This window comes from Triticum aestivum, chromosome 2A (genome assembly GCF_018294505.1).
Source record: "Triticum aestivum cultivar Chinese Spring chromosome 2A, IWGSC CS RefSeq v2.1, whole genome shotgun sequence".
NCBI classification, from domain to species: Eukaryota; Viridiplantae; Streptophyta; class Magnoliopsida; order Poales; family Poaceae; genus Triticum; species Triticum aestivum.
In genome coordinates this window covers 596,486,955-596,506,722 of record NC_057797.1, presented here as the reverse complement: position 1 = coordinate 596,506,722, position 19,768 = coordinate 596,486,955, and the positions used below count along the sequence as shown (strand labels likewise).

General features: G+C 49.0%; 1 long non-coding RNA gene across 1 annotated transcript; it reads left to right on the top strand.

Moving 5' to 3' along the window:
• The first annotated feature begins 8,492 nt into the window (after positions 1-8,492).
• Positions 8,493-9,991, top strand: LOC123189643 (uncharacterized). The gene is made up of 2 exons (XR_006495921.1): positions 8,493-9,431; positions 9,756-9,991. It is a non-coding gene; the product is annotated as an uncharacterized lncRNA (long non-coding RNA).
• The last annotated feature ends 9,777 nt before the right edge of the window (positions 9,992-19,768 follow it).

Sequence of the window (19,768 nt, the reverse complement as noted above, 5' to 3'; positions counted from 1 at the left end):
CTGCCAGCCTCTCCACGTACAGTCCATGTCCGATGGAAGCCGTTCCTTGACCACGTTGACCACGCCGCGCCAAGAGCACCAGGGCGGTGGACGACGGCGAGGCCTAGGAAGGGACCGATGCGGAGCCGGGGAAGACGCGGCAGTGGATGCCCACGCGTAGAGGAGTACGAGGGTTCACTGGTTCACTGCAGTGTGAGGCTGCCGTTGCCGCAGAATAACAAGGGGTGTGGGTGAGTAGAGGGATGGCCTGGTCAGCGGTGGGAGTAGTAGGGGGAGGTGAGGCCTCCGCCGCATCGCAGCCGGCCATGGGAGGCAGGAGCACGAGGCACGACCGACGCTAGTTTGGGCGGCTGGAGCAAGAAGACCAGAGGTTGAAGAAGCACTATGGCCGTTGGATGGATATCGTACGGTCACTGGAGCTAGAATCGTGCATATTGACTAAGTTGACAAAGCCCTCTGTCCACGTCAACTTAGTAGGCCCACAAGTCAGCCTCCCACCAAGGTGGGTCCCAGCTAGCAGGGGGGTATTCATTTTTTTGAGCGTAATAAGGAGGCACTTCCTTGCGTGCGAAGATATAGCTGGTGGGTCCGAGCTGTCAGCAGTGGTAACGTTTTTTTCGCGAAATACAGAGGCCCTTTCGGTGGGTCCTTAATGTCAGGTGGAGGAATCATTATTTTGTGCATAATAAGGAGGCATTTCCTTGCATGCGGCCGTGGACCCAACTATCGGCCTCTCCACGTACAGTCCACTTCAGATGCATGTCGGTCGTTGACCTGGCCGCGCCGAGAGCACCAGGGCGGTGGACGACGACGAGGCCTAGGAAGGGAACGACACGGAGGCAGGGAAGACTCGGTAGTTGTTTCCCACGCGGAGGGGAGTATGTACGAGGGTTTACTGGTTCGTCTGCCGTCGCCAGAGAATAACAGCAGGTGTGGGTGAGTAGAGGGATGGCTAGGCCAGCGATGGGAGTACGGTGGGGCGGTGAGGCCTGCGCGGCAGCACAGCCGGCCACGAGGAGGAGGGAGCAAGCAGTCCTGCCGGCTCTTGTTTGAGCGGCTGGAGCAGGAAGAGGAGAGATTGAAGAAGCACGACGACCGTTCGATGGACATCCAACATTCACTGCTTGTGCGTCAACCTTTTTTTAGGAAAGCCTCAAATCCGTAGAAAACAACATATAACCCATCTGCCATTATTTCTAATAATTTACAGCGCATTTGCTAATTCTTAAGGTTTTTTGGAGCCCATATTCTTTTTGTTAGCATTACAGCCCATATTGTGGCCACGGTTAAAAAATTAACGAAATTTTGCATATTTCGGTGCGGTCCGAACTGTTTTTAATCCCGAAATTTCGACTCACATTCAAACTGATTTTAAAAATAAATGTATATCAATATAAAATCCAACAAATTCTCCACGCATAAAAATTAATATAATTTAAAATCTCGAAATGAAAAAAAGACATTTTAAACTAATTGCCGGTTTGATGTGTTTTAAAAATGTACAACCCATTTCTCATTACTGATGGGCCATTTTCTCGGCCAGCCGAATGAAGCTCTCCTTGTCTTGAAAGATTTGCAGCCCAACAGGCCTGACAAAGCGACTTACTTGGCAAATCACAAAAAAACTGGGCTGTGGCCGTGGACCCAGTTGTCAGCCTCTCCACGTACAGTACTCTTCCGATGGAAGTCGGTCGTTGACCACATTGACCACGCCGTGCCGAGAGCACCAAGGCGGTGGACGACGGCGAGGCCTAGGAAGGGGATGACGCGGAGCCGGGGAAGACGCGGCAGTGGATGCCCACACGGAGAGGAGTATGAGGGTTCACTGGTTCGGTTGCGGCGTGATGCTGCTGTCACCGCAGAATAACAGGGGGTGTGAGTGAGTAGAGGGATAGCATGGGCCAGCGGTGGGAGTAGTAGGGGGCGGTGAGGCCTCCGCAGCATTATAGCCGGCCACGAGAGGCAGGAGCACGCGGCACGACCGACGCAGCTTTGGGCGGCTGGAGCAAGAAGACCAGAGGTTGAAGAAGCACTACGGCCGTTGGATGGACATTGTACGGTCACTGGAGCTAGAATCATTCATATTGACTAAGTTGACAAAGCCCTCCATCCTCGTCAACTTAGTAGGCCCACAAGTCAGCCTCCCACCATGGTGGGTCCCAGCTAGCAGGGGGAGTATTCATGTTTCTGTGCGTAATAAGAAGGCACTTTCGGTGGGTCCGAGCTGACAGTGGGGGGGACGTTTTTTCGCGAAATACGGTGGTCCGTCCGGTGGGTCCCAGCAGTCAGGGGCAAATGTTTTTTTCCGTGAAATACGGTGGCCCATCCGATGGGTCCCAGCAGTCAGGGGGGAAATGTTTTTTCCGCGAAATACTGGTGGCCCGTCCGGTGGGTCCCTGCTGTCAGGTGGAGGAATAATTATTTTGCGCGTAATAAGGAGGCACTTCCTTGCAGCTGCCGTGGACCCAGCTGTCAGCCTCTTCACGTATAGTACTCTTCCGATGGAAGTCGATCGTTGACCATATTGACCACGCCGCGCCGAGAGCACTACGGCGGTGGACGACGGCGATGCCTAGGAAGGGGATGACGCGCAGCCGGAGAAGACGTGGCAGTGGATGCCCACACGGAGAGGAGTACGAGGGTTCACTGGTTCGGCTGCGGTGTGAGGCTGCCGTCGCCGCAGAATAACAGGGGGAGTGGGTGAGTGAAGGGATGGCCTGGCCAGTGGTGGGAGTAGTATGGGGACATTGAGGCCTCCGCGGCAGCACAGCTGGCCACGGGAGGCAGGAGCATGCGGCACGACCGGCGCTGCTTTGGATGGCTGGGGCAAGAAGTCCAGAGGTTGAAGAAGCACTACGGCCATTGGATGGACATCGTTGACCACGCCGCGCCGAGAGCACCAGGGTGGTGGACGACGGCGAGGCCTACGAAGGAAACGACACGGAGCCGGGGAAGACACGTCAGTGGCTGCCCATGCGGTGGAGAGTACGAGGGTTGACTGGTTCGGCTGCTATCGCCGGAAAATAACATGAGGTGTGGGTGAGTAGAGGGATAGACAGGCCAGGGATGCGAGTATGATGGAGCCGTGAGGCCTTCCCGGCAGCACTGCCGGCCACGGGAGGCGGGAGCAGGCGGTTCTGACGGCGCTGGTTCGGGCGGCTGGGGCAGGAAGATCAGAGACTGAAGAAGCACGATTGCCGTTAGATTGACATCTAACGGTCTGACGCTGGTAGAGTCGATTATTGACTAAGTTTCTTTTTTGAAAAACCTTGTGTACGCATGAACTTAGTAGGACCACAAGTCAGCCTCCAAATCTGTGGCAGACAACATAAAGCCCATTTGCTATTTTTTATAATTTGCAGTCCATTTGCTAATTCTTAAGTAATTTATTACAGCCCATTTTCTGCCCAGGACCACGGTCAAAAAGTCCAACCTTATTTTGCATATTTCGGTGGAGTCCGAACTGTTGTAATCCCGAAATGATAAACATTTTTTAAGAACTTATTGATTTTCCAAAAAAAATCGTTTTGTTTTTGTAAGCAAATAAGACGTGGGATAATTTAGTTGGTTTAAGGAAAAATCAGTGGTAAAAAAATCAGCGCTGGGTGGGAAAAAACAACAAAAATAAGGATGTAAATATGAAAAGGGAATTTTATGTATTTTCAATATAATGATACGTGTATATGAACTAGTAAAACTATAGGTAGAGATTAAAAAACGGATGTAGGACATGCGTTTCAAGATGAAAATAGAACTGGGTTGTGTGTTTGATTCGGTAAAAAAACTGCCTGCGAATGTTGTAAGACAAAATATAACTAACGTTGGTGGGCCAGAGGCCATTAGATATCTGCTGGATCTTTGTGCCCCGTTGTCGTTATGGGTTGGGCCTGTTAAAAACAAAACAACCATGGGCAATCTACAGCCCAGTTGAAACTTGCTCGACCTGAAAAAATAATATATGTGTTTATTGAGAATTCTGCAACTACAGACTAATAATTGGGATGCAACACGGATATTGTTTTTTTATCGTGATAATAAGTGCATGCACTTGTTTTGAAAAAAAATTGGAGAACTGGGAATTCGAACGGCGGGTGCTTATGCTACCCATCAAATAAAAATTAGGTGCCTGAAAATTTGTTTCGAAACAAATGATTCAGCTTTATATCCACATCGACCCTCGGCATGATGGTTGAAGGCAAATGCAAGTTCATACCAAAATATCGTTAACAACAATCCAACTTGCGGACGACAAGGTAGTACAACTACCAATACCAAACTAACTTATAATTTTTTTACTCCTGGCCCTAGTGTTCGTCTGGTAGAAAATCTTGCAGAGGACCAGCTCCCACTCCTTCTCTTGCTCCAGGTCCCCGAGGTGGTACTGGTGCATCACCCAGTTGGTCCTCTGCTGGTCGAAGTTTTTGTTGGTGTGCAGCACCAGAACCTTTTTTGCTGCCCGTCTGCCGGCTGTTGACCATCACCGGCAATGTATTGTCGGTCTTGTGCCACATCGCGTGCATGCCGCACTCCGACTGTATCTTGCGACGCGTCCACGCGCCCCTTTTGAACGCCCTGGAATTGCGCTGGAAGAAATGCTTCCTTAGGCCACTCAGTGTGATACCTGCAGTATTGTGGAATACAGGTTTTAGTGTACATAGTTGGCATTTTCATAACATCTTTGGCATGTTGCAGTCACTTGTTTCACTTTTTATTAACTGTCAAATTGTAATTGCTTCACCAGGTCTGCGTCTAAAAAGAAAAATAGAGCTATAAACAAAGGAATATGTTTGTACAAGTAGACGGCCGATCGGTGTCTTACCTGGAAGTTTTTCAGGTTGGGTGTAACATATGCCGTGCTCGCTGTCGATGGTTGGTATGAACAAACCGATGAGAGACTGAAATCTCACGCTGTCAGCACTCACTTTGGCCTCAAGGTGCTCGATCAGCTCCTGATCTGTGGGATCGAACTTGACGCCAGCCGGCAGCACGGGCCAATCCTTCTTCGACTTGCATCGGTAATTCCAGTTATATGATACTCAATGTATGATCAATTGACTGTTTTAAGTGAATGGTGAAAGATTTTGACAGATAAGTGGTACTCCAAATTTGAAGTCCAGAATACCCGAACACGCCGCCGGGATTCTTGTGTCACCTCACGCGCAGCGTGTTGTCACGTCAATTCAATGTGTGGACATGATGAATAATTTGACCGACGTATACTAATACTGCTACTGTACTACTTACTAGTCGTATTTAGTGTCAAAATTTATACATAGGTTTAACTAACAAGTACGCACTTGAAGCCTAACTAATATATATATATATATAGGAAAAAGAAAACCTATGAAACTTCACTGGGGTGGTTGCAATCATGAGCGCATACTCGTGTTGGGATCTGGTCCCCTTTCCTTACCTTGTTTGCATTTTCGTCTTATAAGTCATTTGATTGTTATTTCCTCTTATAGAGGAAGAAGGACCACACTTGCTGCATGTGAATAGTAGTGCGCAACACTAGGGCAAGGACCACCCTGCATCTAGCTCGAAGGTTCCAGAATGAATTTTGGGAACTGTCTGCAGAAGGTTTGAACTTTTCCAAACCTTACGTTTTCTCCCTGACGTTTTATTCTTTTGTAGCATCTCGTTTTAGCAGGCCATTTTCGCATGTACGTTTCTGTCCGTGCTGGCCTCAGTCACGCTCATAATGTTTTTTAATGGGCTAGGTCTGAGACATTACATCAGAAGTGAAATATGTGTAGAAGAATGGTAATAAAAAAAAGCGGTGCACACGCAGCTTCTCCACCATGGCCCCGTTTTGCTGTACCGTGAGATGCACGGCTAGTGTGGCTACCATATACACCAGAATCCCATCGGCATGCCAGAATCGGCTAGCAAAGTTATTTGAGTGTGTTGCAATACTCTTAAGCTCTAGAGTCAAACATGTATCGCAGCACCACAATACCAACACGCTAGAACAACCTTTTTTTTAAATTCGGTTCAGAGTAACCTGGCACACATGCACCAACTGTAATTTCAAGTGCGTCGTGTTGACTGCTCGCATATTAACATACTTGCATACTCCCTTTGTAAACTAATGTAAGAGCGTTTAAATCACTATTTTAGTATTCTAAATGTTTTTATATTAGTTTACGGAGGGAGTACTTATGGAGTTGCATGATAGCTCAATCCCAAACCAAGAGCATGTCCCAATAAATCTGCAAGCAGCGCCATGCTACAGTTTTTTTCATTCGAGACATTTAGGCCTTGTTGCCTTCGTGGGACTCCATCTGTGTTGATAGCAGCCATAGCCCATTTGATGCAGGTTCTATGGGCTCAGAACTGGGCCATTTTCCACTAATAATATGTTGTAATCTATGTTTTCCCCTAATTTAGATGACCTGCACGATTCCATATCCTAATCGTTGTGCAAAGGTACCAGTCCTGCGCCGGCCAGCCCTGCCCAGGCCAGCGTTATTCATCGTCATGGATACGACATGATGTATGCTGCTATGGTCTGATAACGTGCAAGGGCACGCCATTAGTTAAACGGAAGCCATCAAACCAGGGCACGCGTCTGAACGCCACGTACATAAGACAGAGGTCACCACGCGGGCTCGAATTAGGTATTGTGTCGGTATCAATGACACACATATGTGTATTCTGAACCTTACCTTTGACAATTAAAGGCATTTCTGGCGTTTTGGTTGCACTAGCCGATAGCGAACCGCGTCTGTTGCACACATACAAGTGGATCAGCAAAATCAACAACACTACGCAGCACAGGGAAGCAGTGAAACATGTTTCATCTACTTTAAGAAGACAAATTTTCGACCAAAGCTAGGGGCAACACCACGCAACACGGGCCGTCAACTAACAACATCATTTTATCTAAAAAAACTAACAACATCATCCATCTAGGTTAAGGATACAAAGATGGTAGGGACACGGGGCTCGTGCTCGGGGGGGACAAGCTTGGGACCCGGGGCAGGTCGGAGCTTCGGCTCTGGGTAGGCGATGGTGGGCTCGTTCCGGGTGGTTCCCACGAGCCATGGGGTCCCTCTTCTCGTGGGTACGGTGGTTGGTGGCGGTGGTCGGGCCATCGCTGCTTTGTCTGACAGATTGGTGCCAGAGGCCACACGCATGGCTTCGTGAGTCCATGTTCGGCGGCTGCCGCCGGTAGCCACGGGGTTGTGCCCCCCCGGTCCACCTGGACTGGCTGGGCATGGAGGCATGGGCGCCTCCTACTGTGGAGGTGCCAATCCAGACCCTATGGCTAATGCCGGACTCGGCGTCCGATGCACGAAGATGAACTCACGCAAGAGGAGGTCGCTATTTGGTTAGAAGTTTTTGTGCGTCACAACCACAAGCACAGATAGGAGTATGAAATTTCTTTAGTGCACCAGCAGCCGGGAGGCGCACACAGATGAAATCTTGCGGTAATTACATGCAGGTGGACGGTGGCGTTAGTGACCGAGACGGTGGAACGACATTAACTCTGTTCACACTTTTGGCTGCTTTCCACTGGCCTTTCCGGCTGCAAAAACGAGTTCATCAAACAGCAGTTCATTTACTGTCCAAACGGTGCCGAACCGCGTTCATTTAGCTAGACGAAAATAGCAAGTTTTGCATGCCCCGGCCAGTAGCGTAGCCAGCCCAATAAGCCAGGGTGGTCCATTAATAGAAATATTTTCATAAGTTTATTTATTTTTTAAAAAATATTTTTTTACTACACTATATACAAGCTATGGGGAAATTCCAGGGTGGTCCATGGACCACCCTGGCCACCCCCTAGCTACGCCACTGGCCCCGGCCAGCACAATGCAGCTCAGAACTTTTAGTAAATGACTCCACCAGCTAATGCAGAAATTTGCCCAAAGTAGCTCCTGGCGCGCACTGCCCGGTTAGAAAGGTACAGCAGCCTTGGATCCGTATACGCCTGAAAAGTCACGCCCTAGCTTGCCATTCCGGGACTACGCCTTTCAAAAGGTTCGGCCAGGCTTTCCTCTTGTGTCCTGGCGAAATTCAACAAATCATAAAAGCAGAATCTTATCCACCCAAAGGTGCGGATCTCAGCGCCCATGAACGGTTCCGATAGCCACCCCTCTAGCTAGTGTGGATAGCAAATCCATCCTCTCTATATATATATGTGTGTGTGAAATTGTGGATATCAAAACGTACTGTGGTCACAACCATCGCACGCGTCCACGCGCACGCTGAGATCCGTGCTCAGATTTGCTGGCCTAAAAGTGTGGCGGGATTCTTTGATTTTCTGCGCGCCTCCCGCCTGGTTTTCTTCTGCCACGGTGCAGTCTTTCCTGGCTCGGTCAGAGTGGAAGGCTGGCAGCGTACCAGCGTGCAGGAGGGGGTCACGAGCGCTACCAAGTGGAACCTCAGCCCGCAACGGAATATTTTCTCGGAACGGATTCCACGATCGAGACCACAGTTGTTGCGCACCCCATCCTTTACTCTGTCTATCTCTTCCTCCTCTGCCTGCTTCCTCCGGACTGAGATCCGGTGCCTTGACACACAAAAGGCACATGTGAATAGTGCAATGCCTTGAGCTTTCAGCCGCTAGATCGGAAATCAAGGTTCCAGATTTCAGTGAACAGTACTCCGCGCTACAATGTGTTAGTCATGTAGCGATTGTCCTGTAGCAGACTTCCTGTAGCGATGCACTGTAGCAGACTTCTCGATGTTCATCGGACCGTTGCTTGTAGATCCAACGGTCAGGAGATGCCCTCAAGGCACAATACTGTTCATCCGTGCCTTGTGTGTGTCAAGGCACCGGATGTCAGTCCGCTTCCTCCACCTCCAGTCTTCTGGAGCACCAAAGCCACCACGCGAGGCCCCACCATCCTCACGGAGATGAGCCCGACGGACCGGATCCAGCCTCCTCCACCGGGAGCGGCGACAACCTCCACCGAGATCTGCGTGGGGAGGCCGGAGTTCTCGACGGGCAGGAGCACTCGCCGACGTGCTCCTTCTCCTCGTCTGTCACCTCCGTCGAGAGCCGCGTGACTGTCGGCTTCGAGGGCGCGGTTGCAGCCCATCCATGGTGTTCGTCTAGTCCCTTGCGACGGACACCACCAAGTCGGCGAGCGTGGGATCCACAAGACACCATGGACTCCCCGTCACAGTCCTGGTGGACCGATGGATGAGGCAGCTAGCCCGAGGCGAGCTGGACGATGTTCCACCATGGTGTAGACAGCCAACACGCGTGTAGACAGCGCCGTTTCACCATGGTGTTCGTCGCCGCCGTCAATGGCCTTCGGCCTCGATCTGCATGTTGGCTGGATACGGCGTGGTGGGGAGGAGGTGAGCTGGTCGTGGTGGGGAGGAGGAGCAGCTGTGGCAAGGAGAGATTGCCACTGGGAATGCAAACCGCAATGGAATCCATCCGCATCGACGTTGTTGAAATAGAAGTTGGCCCTGCGGTGAGCTTACTGCAGTTCTCTTCCCCCGCGCGGCACATCCTTCTTGCAATGTTTTTGATGATCTGTGATCCTGGAGTAACCAGTAGAATTAGATGGTTGGATTCCCACACCTGAATTAGATGGATGCCTAGTAGAATTAGATGGATAGATTCTTACACCTGAATTTTGATTATGTTGCGGTGTTGCCGAGCTTCCCTCTTCTTGCTTTGTTGCTACAAACATAACCTCCTTGTTTTGTACCTTTTTAGAGAGATGTTTTTGCGATGTTTTTAGAGAGATTGTTGTTGTGATATAAAAATTATTTGACCCATGTTTTTAGTGCAGACAAAAGCACATCCACGGACCATGGCGAAATTTTGCAGACGCTAAACCAGGAGAGTTATAGCTTTTTTTGTCTAAACTTCTCTCTTTTATGTTCACGAGACTGGATGCTAAATTGTAGATCTAATTGTTTTTGTTTTTTCAGAACGCTTACATCTAATTGTTTGTACAGGACTTTGCAACTCACCTAACCGAACTTTGATATTTACAATATTCGAAAACACTTTTAACTTCTGAAATCGTGATGATTGTGCTCGTGCACTGAGTTTCAATCTTCTGAAAGTTGACTAAATCTCTGATGGACATTTTGAGCTCATTTTCTGGTCATGGCTGAAACAATTTTAACTTCTGATTTAGGTAATTTTGGGGAGATCTAAATCTGAATGAATATTGTAAGTGAAACATTGAAGAAACTGTTATCTGAATGAACCATGTTGACTTTAACCTCAATTGCCCATGTTATGTGAAGGAACGCACATCCTTTTAGATCTACACACATCTTCTCTGAATATGATGCAAGTTATTTGACTATGATGCACTTGTACTTCACAAATGACTAGTGCTGAATTTCATCAACGGAACTTTCTGTGACGATTTCTGGATCTTGGATTAATATTTTTTTATCGGTGTGCCATGGTCTTGGCCTCGGTTACGAGATTTTAACTGCTCTGGCTACCGGACGTCGCATGGGAGAGAATGACACACTGCGTAAAGCCACACACAGAAAGGTTGAGACTGCATTTTCCTAAGCATGTGTCCATTTGCACCCAAACGGATATACGCGGACGATTTGAGATTGTGTATTACAATTTTCCTAAGCAAAACTCAAATGGTTGGTCGTTCCTAGCCTTGTCATCGCCGCTCCGAATGCACTTTTTAGAGCCAGCTTGTGAATCTTTGCCGTTGTTCAGAGACGCGGCCACACGCGCGTGCGCGCGCACACACACACACACACAGAAGCCTTCTCCTACCTCGCACCTGTGGAGCCTTCTGCCTCAAGTCTTTTCAATCTTCTCTGAAAAAACTCTCTTCGATCCTTCCATGTGAAATATTTTGAAGATTCAGTTCCTTCAGTTTTGTTAAAGCAACTCATACAAGTGATGCGTCATATGCATCGGTCCCACCCATCAGACAACCTCCTTTCTCCTACTTGAGAAATGAAACGGTGTGGAGCATGTCAGATGAATGAATTTTTTGTGCGGTGTGTACCAACTCTCTGATATGCTTATCCACTCCAACTCCAATCCATGGCTCCTCTCTCCAAAATATCCACCGACTGGATCCAGCCGGCGGCGCTGCGCTCCTGCCCATCCCTCCCCAGTACTACTGTCATCTTCTTCCCAAGCTCCACCATCGCTGTCCTCTACACGCAAGCGCTCGCTTCACCACACACACGCGGGAGGCCGAGCCTACCCAGCCAGGACACGAAGGAGAAGCAGCACGCCGCCCTAGCATCCTCCGTGCCAGCGGGCCATTGGGCGGTACATCGAGCGATGGCGACCACCGCCGTCGTCCCGGGATCGACCCATGTGTGGAGCATGGGCAACAAGGGTCATCAGATGCGTCATGATCCAGGGCATGAGTTCTTCAATCCGCCCTACCCTACCAAGATTTGTAGCTGGAGTATTAGCTGGAGTTTGAGGAGGAGGTGACCTGCAGGAGGAAGCAAAGGTCTTCACGGGCAGGAGTACTCGCCGTCGTGCTCTGCTCCTTTGCTTCGAGCACGAGGCTGCAGCCTCTACGTTGATGTCGTCCTGCCGCTCCTGAACAACCTCCGATGAAGAGGCAGGGGATAGGGGCATGTTACCCACCATGGAGGCCAAGACCTATACCAATAAAATATCACAGAAACTGCATATGTGCATGTTTGGAACCGTGTTATGTTTTAAATTGCGCAGTTACGGTTCCAGAATTTTATATCTAGCGGTTGCGAGGAATAGAATATCCTAGGATAGCATTAAAAAGAAGAAAATGTCTTGGGCGAGATAAAACGGGCTCCATTACGTGTGTGACAACAAAAGGTCCGGAACCATTCGCTGGTGGCACGTGAGCTAGGTATGGACCAGCCTGCCTGATAGGAACAGTGGCGGTCAGCCTTTGGTCAGGGTATGATAGTGTTTGAGATGTGAAATAAATCACTGCAAGAGAGACAAAAGGTACCTGACCCCACTAACGGTTCGAATCTTGATGCAGCTCGCAAAGGTTCTGATAGTTATTACTACCCGAGTACGTTCTGATAGTCATTATCGGTACATCCTACCCAGATGAGTTAGGATGTACTTGATCCCAAGAAGGTATCTATCCTTCAAACCAGAGGAGTGCTTTAAACTAACAACAGTACATAATATCCAACAAAAGAGGGTCGTGCTACAGCAGCAGAATTCATGGCTCAGTCTAGATATCAGCACGAATCAAGTTGTGCATATTTGCTGTTGGCATAAACCACATCGCCGCATGTCGGGTTTGCAAAAGCCATCCATCGCAGGAAGCTTGATGCCTTTCACACACTGGAAATTATCTGGCAACAAGCTATGTCGACGAATCTCTAGATATGGTGATTCATGAAACCCATGGTATGATGTGTAAACACAGCCCCCCCTCGCGAATGGAAGTTGCATAGCACAGTAATCATCGCCGGTGATATGATCGATGATTGGTTGGATGATCGGATAATTGAGCCCGAGGAACAAGGAGTGGTTGCCGAGGCTGTAAACCCGCCTCCAGTTGAATACGCCTGGCTCAACGAAGCTGGGATCTTTCTCGAACACGAAGCAACCATAGCCATCAATGTCACGAACGCCCCACACATTGTACTGCATGTGGTTTGATATGGTTTGGTCAATTTGGTACGTGCGAATGAGCATCAAATGACCGCCGTCAGCTGAACAAGCGATAAACCACCATCCATCGGCTGGTATGATTCCAGGTCCTGGAATCATGAAGGCCAGCGCATTTGCGTCTGCTGCAACAATTCAAATTGGAGACCAAAAGGACAAAAATAAACAATCATGTTCAGAGTATGTGTGGAATTAAGATTATTATAACAGTGACACATATCATAGACAGAGAATTGCAATGTCGTGGTCATAATCATATCCCAAGTTAAAAAAATAAGCCAATGGCTTTCATATTCTAGCAATATGTCATGCTTCAAACATCATGTTCTACAGAGGAAAACAGCTATGACATCGTCTACTCATATTCTACCATAGCACTTACTACTACTGTTCTCATATCAACTCTAAGCAATAACATGCGTTGTTATAAAAATCTTGTAAATGAGAGTAACATATAGCAATCATGATGTTATGCTCATAATATGTATTCTAACAATCATTAGATGCCAATTGTTCTCATATCAACTCTAACAATAACATGTGTGGTCATAAAAATCTAGGAAATGAGAGGAATATATAGCAATGATGTGGTTATAGACATGCTATGCATTCTAAATTTGTAACAAATGAACAGGCAGTCGTATTCATAAGGTAAAGATGAGATGAGATAGAACAATTACACGACGATAGATTCCACCAATATAGGTAGCCAATCTGTGCGTCGACCGTGTAAACGATGCCATCGTGCACTATAGCATCAGACAAAAATGTTTCCTCAACAGGATTGATGATGAGCCATAACCATGTATGGCGACCGGATTCCAGATAGACTAATCCCTTGTTGAACAAGGCAATGAGCTTGTAATCCATGTAGTCTTCTGATGATGTGGGCACTTCGCAGATTACAACTTTCTGCAAATAGAGGTCGAGCCAAAAGCTTGACGCGTCTCGTGCGTAGTAGGCAGGAGTGTCCGGCAGGCCGCGAGGCTCGATGGCGGCGATATCCAATGATGGAAGGGTGATCTCTCGCTAGGTGTAGATATCCACGAGACGCCATGGACTACCGGTGTGGTGGATGAGGACGATCCAGTTGGCCTTCATGCCCGCCCAGTAGTGGCCGCGCATGAAGGACATGTGGACGGGTAGTGGTAGCATGTCGAGGGGCACCACGGCAACCTCCGTAGGATCGTCAAGTCGGTGTCTGGGCCACCTGCGAGGATCGGGCATCAGCAAGCAGGGTGTCTTGAAAAGAGCCGGCCGGTTGCAGACGAGTAGATGGTACAAAGACACTAAGTATGCGGCCAGACGGACGGTGCTGAGTAGGTCCATACGACTACAGATCTGATCCAAGAGAACATCGGGGAGGGAATTCCAATCGCGGCTCTGCGTGTCAGTCAGTTCTACCATTGGGGTTTTCGGTGCCTGCGAGCCAGCAGGGAAGTGGATTCGGGCGGGCGAGCGAAGAAGCTTCTCCTCGTGTGGCCGAGCAGTGAGCGGGGGGATATGGTACGCGCGAGCTACCAAGGAAGATGGCGCGGGCGGGCGAGCAGTGAGCGGGGGTAAATGGTGTGCGGCCGACGATGGGGAAGAGAGGAGGAAGAAGAAGAGAGGAGGAAGAAGAAGAGACTAGTTGAATAGTTCTCTCTGACCGAGATGTACACATGGACGCACGCAACACTCACGCACCCATGCGGCACATAGCACACGACGCAACACACACGCTCACGCTCAAGTGCTCAACCTACTCCCTACGTCCGTGAAAGACTGTACATTTAGAGATTTACACATTGACCAGGGCATAATTAACGCCCAGAAGTAGCAGACTTATGTGTGCATGCGATCATTGAGATAAGAAGATTAAATGAAGGTCGTTGCATGCTGTAATTAAGGATAGACATGTAGCCTATACCTACAGCACAAGTTGGTGCATTAGTCAATCAATATCGATTTAGATTAAAGGCTAAATGCATTGGAAGTGTAGATGTACATCATGTAGTACACTCTTTGTTGGAAGACCGAGGGAGGACACGTGCATGCACTAACATACACAGCCAGGGCGGTTCGCGCGCAAGGGTTGAACTCGTGTCGCACCTGCGTAAAGTTTTGTTTAACTGATTTCTTTGCTCTGCCAACTGACAGGTGGGACCCAGAAACCAGGTGAAAATTTAACCAGTCAACAAAGTGCCACGTCGACTATGTGGCCGGTCAGTAGGGTGCAATACGGTGCTCTACGATGAGCTAGTGATTGCATAATTGCCGCAAAACTATATATAGTGACCGTAAAGAGCGTACTGTTACATACGTTGACCGTCAGTGTATTTTTCTCGTTTCAAATTAAGCCATATTAATTGGAAAGGACGTAGTATGGACTACTACTACTAGTACTAGCACTGCTTTGATGTGTTCCGTCAACTCGCCGAACGAAAAGAAGCTTGCTTACTATGCCTCTCCCTCGCCCACACGCGCGGTGGTTCGCAGGACAAGAAGAGGGGTTTGACTACAGCGCCCTCTCCCTCTCCCTCTCCCTCGCCCTCGCCCTCGCGGTGGACGTGCAGCAGTTCAATCGGTGTCAGATTGCCAGAAGCATATTGTACTGTAGTATCATCATTGTTGGACCTTCCGAAGAGGCGAAGAGCCAAGTGCAAGGTTCACACGAGTACGAATTGTTGAACCTCCCGAAGAGGCAAAGAGCCAAGCGCAAGGTTTTATAGGAGTTGTCGTCCTAGTAGGAGTGTACTAGTACAACTATAGCGAACGATGCTACTGTATGATGCCGCCACGTCACGTATATCCAAAGTTGTGCCACCTTTTTTTCTCAAAGAGCATGTTGGAGCCCGTGCAACAACCACACAAGTTTCACGTACACATAAGACATTTACTAGTAATAAATTCTAAAGGACAAATGCCAGTATGCCACACAAGTTCATCTCCAACTCATGTGATAAATTTGTGCACGACTAGTCTACATATATTCACAGCGCTACCGTTCACAATTACCGTACTCCACTTACACGTTATAGATGGGCTACATGTCCTCCTCCAGGTTCCAGTCCTAGGTGTTCTTCATGGATGGCACGATCCATAGCGGTGGGCAACGGGAATTATTGTCGCAGTTTTCTTGTCCGGTTCCACACGATGGAGACTCATCCAAGCTGAAGCGGCATAAATCAGGGATAGCGTGTCCCAGCATGTCGTTCATCCGGCGGTGCGCACTGAAGACACAAGCATGCTTCATGAACGACGGGCCTTCCGTATCGTGCACGGAAGGTGGCATCCACTTCACAATGGGGTAGCTGTCCCCGATGAAAAGCGAGTACTCTCCAAGAGTGTTCCTCGGCACCCATGTAGCATCACGGGGGTCGAACTCGGCGTCGTTCATCTGGTACACGTGGCATCCTAGATCTGGACACATGGTGACGTACATAGTCAAGGTCCATGCATAATAATGTTGTGCTCAAATGTGGCGGTCAGTAATACTGTGCAGCAAATAGTACTACTCCGGTGTAGAGGAAGTAAAATAACCGACTTATTATATATAGCCACTCTTGGCTACATGGATGAGATAGTAAGACATGGAAAAACAAAAATGGTGGCAGCTAGTGGGTTCAAGTCTTCAAGGGCCTAGCTAGCTATACGCGTCCTCCAAGATAAAAAGTGCTCCTACTAGTACTACAAAATATAGTACTAGTACAACAATGAAAGAGAAGGCGAGAGGGTTAAAAAATGGAATACCTGGGTAGATGGTGACGGTCCGATCGTGGTAGATTATGTGACCATGTTGCACATTAGTGGTACCATGGGTAACGACTGCTAAGATAGTTCATCCCAATATGCCAAAGTCAGCTACAAGGTTCCAGGTTAGACCGAATCGCGGATGCAAATGCACATCCAGGATCGGCGATCTTATTTTGATGGAGGGATGACTGGTCCCTGCAAAATAATGGAGTACCGTTAGAGATGCAAATGATGGTTTGTGCATTCCGTTTGTAATCCCCCGTACCGTAGGATGTCAACCAGATGAAACAAGTCCCCTGGCTTGTCACCGCGAAGATGCAGCCTAGATGGCGCACAGCATCTTCAAACGTGTAGGGGTACAAATCTACCGCCACCAACATGCGCCAGCCTCTGCCGTTACTGCCTCCTGCATTGATGGCAATCCTTATGTCGAACACCGCGATGAGATAGTAATCGTCGTAGCCGCATCGCTTTGTCGGCGGGTCCGCAATTGCTATCTTCTTCAATCTCATGTAGTCATCATCATACGTATTCTTGCCCAGCCAGTCCGGAAGGCCGATCCCAATGGTGGAGAAGGGGTCTACCAGAACGGCCGCACTGCTGTGGATGTTGTGCAAAATGATGGTGGTATCCGGTCGGAGGTATGCAAGCCAATCTTCGTTGGCACCGACCCAGACCAATATATAAGAGGGTGGGCAGCGGAGAAATTACGGGATGGAAATGGAATAACTAAGTACTACATGATCAAACTCCATTACTGACCTGCTCATCGGACAAAATCCGACTACCTCTCAACGTCGGCAACTCCAGCGGAGTCAACGTGCAACCATGGCCAGGGAGCGGTGGACTGTTCGAAGGATTGTCCCATAGAAGAACCTTCTCCTCGAGGATGCATGGAAGACCAACAAGCATGGCCTGTTTAAGCAGCGTCTTGAAAAAGTTGGTGCAGGAAGCACCGAGTCTTGCGGCGGTGAGGACGTCGGAGCGGCGTGCAATTTCTCCCACAGGATCATCGTCCAAGGTCTCCCAGCCCCGACGAGGAGGAGAACCGCCTGGCGAATCCATGGGAGCAGCGACGAACTGCCTTCTCTTCGGGGGGAGGGGAACTGGCGAGGAGGAGATAAGAGCGTAGTAACCGTAGGGCCACGTCCCTTCCAATTGTAGATCGTTCCTCAGTGAAGGGGTGAGGCTATTATTTACTACTAGTACTCCCTCCGATTCTTTTTACTCTGCGCATAAGAGCAGACCCGGATACCAAGGCAGGGGCTCGCTGCATGCTTTCTGAACGAAAATACCCCTGGCGCATGGATGGGAGGAGTTAGCAGATATAAATGCCCCATGCAGCCCATTGGCTGTCCGCTTGCGTTCTCCTCTCTGCATGCTGCATGGATGTCTCCCTCTCTCTCACATGACTGCATGCGGTGGCGCTGGCCTATGAGAAGCTCGCGTGGAGATAGCAATCTTCTCTCCAGAAGAGATTTTTTTGAAAGAAAGGGACTATGGAACATTATGGGATTGCATTATACTGTAAATAATAGCATTAGTAAGAAATTTCTGGCAATAGGTAGTAGTTTTTGGCGTGGATTAAGAAATTTTGGGTATGTTTTTGCCATTTTTTGTACACGCCAACTAGTGTCAAAAAATGTCTTACATTATGTGAAGGAGGAGTACGTACTCATACTGTAGCAGTACTAGTACTACTTTTCTCAACTAGTAGTGCGATGTACTGTACTTCTAGTCTAGTCTAGTATAGTGCACCAGTTTTGAACTCTTGAATCTCAGGGCCAAGGAGCTACAGTTGGAAGTGGAGGGTACTACCATTCTCTAGAACCATCGCTGTACTATCAATGCAGGGGAAGTACACCTGCGTAGTGGCCTAGTGGGTACTCTCGGTGCTCTATTCAGCCGCTCCTCTCACGTAGCTGGCCTACTCAGCCGCTCCTCTCACGCACACACTAGCAGCCTGTTTATCAGCGACGGTTACTGCAGGGGCAGAATATTTGAGTTATTTGATACAGCGAGACTAGGCTTTTCGCTTCCATTTGTGGAGGTGTAATGGATCTCGTTGAACTTTGTTAGTAGTTCCTTCTTTATGAATGAGATGAAGCAAAGCTTTTGCCTCCGTTTCAAAAAAAACACGGCAAGAGGAATTTCTTTTATAGTAGAGCCGATAATGGAGTGAAGTCCATGCATGCAACGCCACAAGCTATAGAGTAGTAGTAGAGCACTTTACGTACAGAGCCATATTGCACAGTTCCCAATGCCCCACCAGGCTTTTTCGGCTCCTCGGGCTTAATTGGGAGGCGCTAGTTTAAATATGCTACTAGTTGAAAGCTGCAAGCGAGGTGCGGCTCGGGCGAGCACGCGAGCCACGGGATGCTGGAAAGGAAAATCCGTTCACGTGGCTAGGTTGTCCAGTGCACCCAGATTTTGGGGCCGCACGTCCGTTTTACTTCAAAACTCAAACTACCCGTGTAAAATATTGGCTCGCATCGAAGTGTAGAAGTACTAATTTTAAAAAAAAAGGCCGCCGTGCGTTCGGCCGGGATCGAACCCACAAAACGAGGTATACACTCCCGCGACCACTAGTAGTACCCGTTGGAGTACAATGCAACCTAGAATCGCCTTTTGTCGCTAGTAGTACGTACATTCTTCCTTACAAGAAACCCCTAAGAGCATGGTTAATAGTATAGCCAGCTGCTGGCTATAAACCAGTGCCATGTCATCTACAGCCCATCTTATAGCCAACATGTAGTAGTCGTTTATTTCTTATAGCCCGCTGACTCAGCTCTATTGTACTTGCTCTAATAATGCAAGAAACCACTAAAATGCCAAGAAACTACTACCACTTGCATACGTGGCAGACTTAAGATAAGACTACCTTATCAACCATTGTACATGCTCTTACCAACAAAGATCCTCGAGTGACCTCCTACCTTCGGCCCGTCCACCTAGTCATCCTCGGCCATGGGACGCAGCTACCGCCGCCGGCTGAAGGCGAGGTCAAAACCGCCGGCAGTGCGGAGCCCATGTTGCGGCAGCCCGGATGCCAGCTCCGTCCGGCGCTCGCGGCCGCTAGCTAGCCAAGATAGCTCCGTCTAGCTGCTAGTCTGCAAGGTTTGCTAGCTAGATTGGCAAGGCAGTGCGGCGGCTTGCTCGCGCGCGCCGCGCTAAGGCCAGCCATCTGGCTCGAGCGAAGGCCAGCGTGGCGGCTTGCTCGCTCGTGAGTCACGCTCGGGCCAGCCTGCCAACCCGTGCGGAGGCCAGCGCGGCGTCCGGTCCGTCTGGCGAAGCGGCGGCCAACTTGCTCATCACCGGCGCCACCGACGAACACGCATCAGTATTGTTTGAAGTAATGTTTAGGAAAAATAATGATTTGAGGGGAAATAACAGGATAGAAGGTCAGATGTGGGTCCCTCGTGTCAACGGTCAAACAAAATGTGT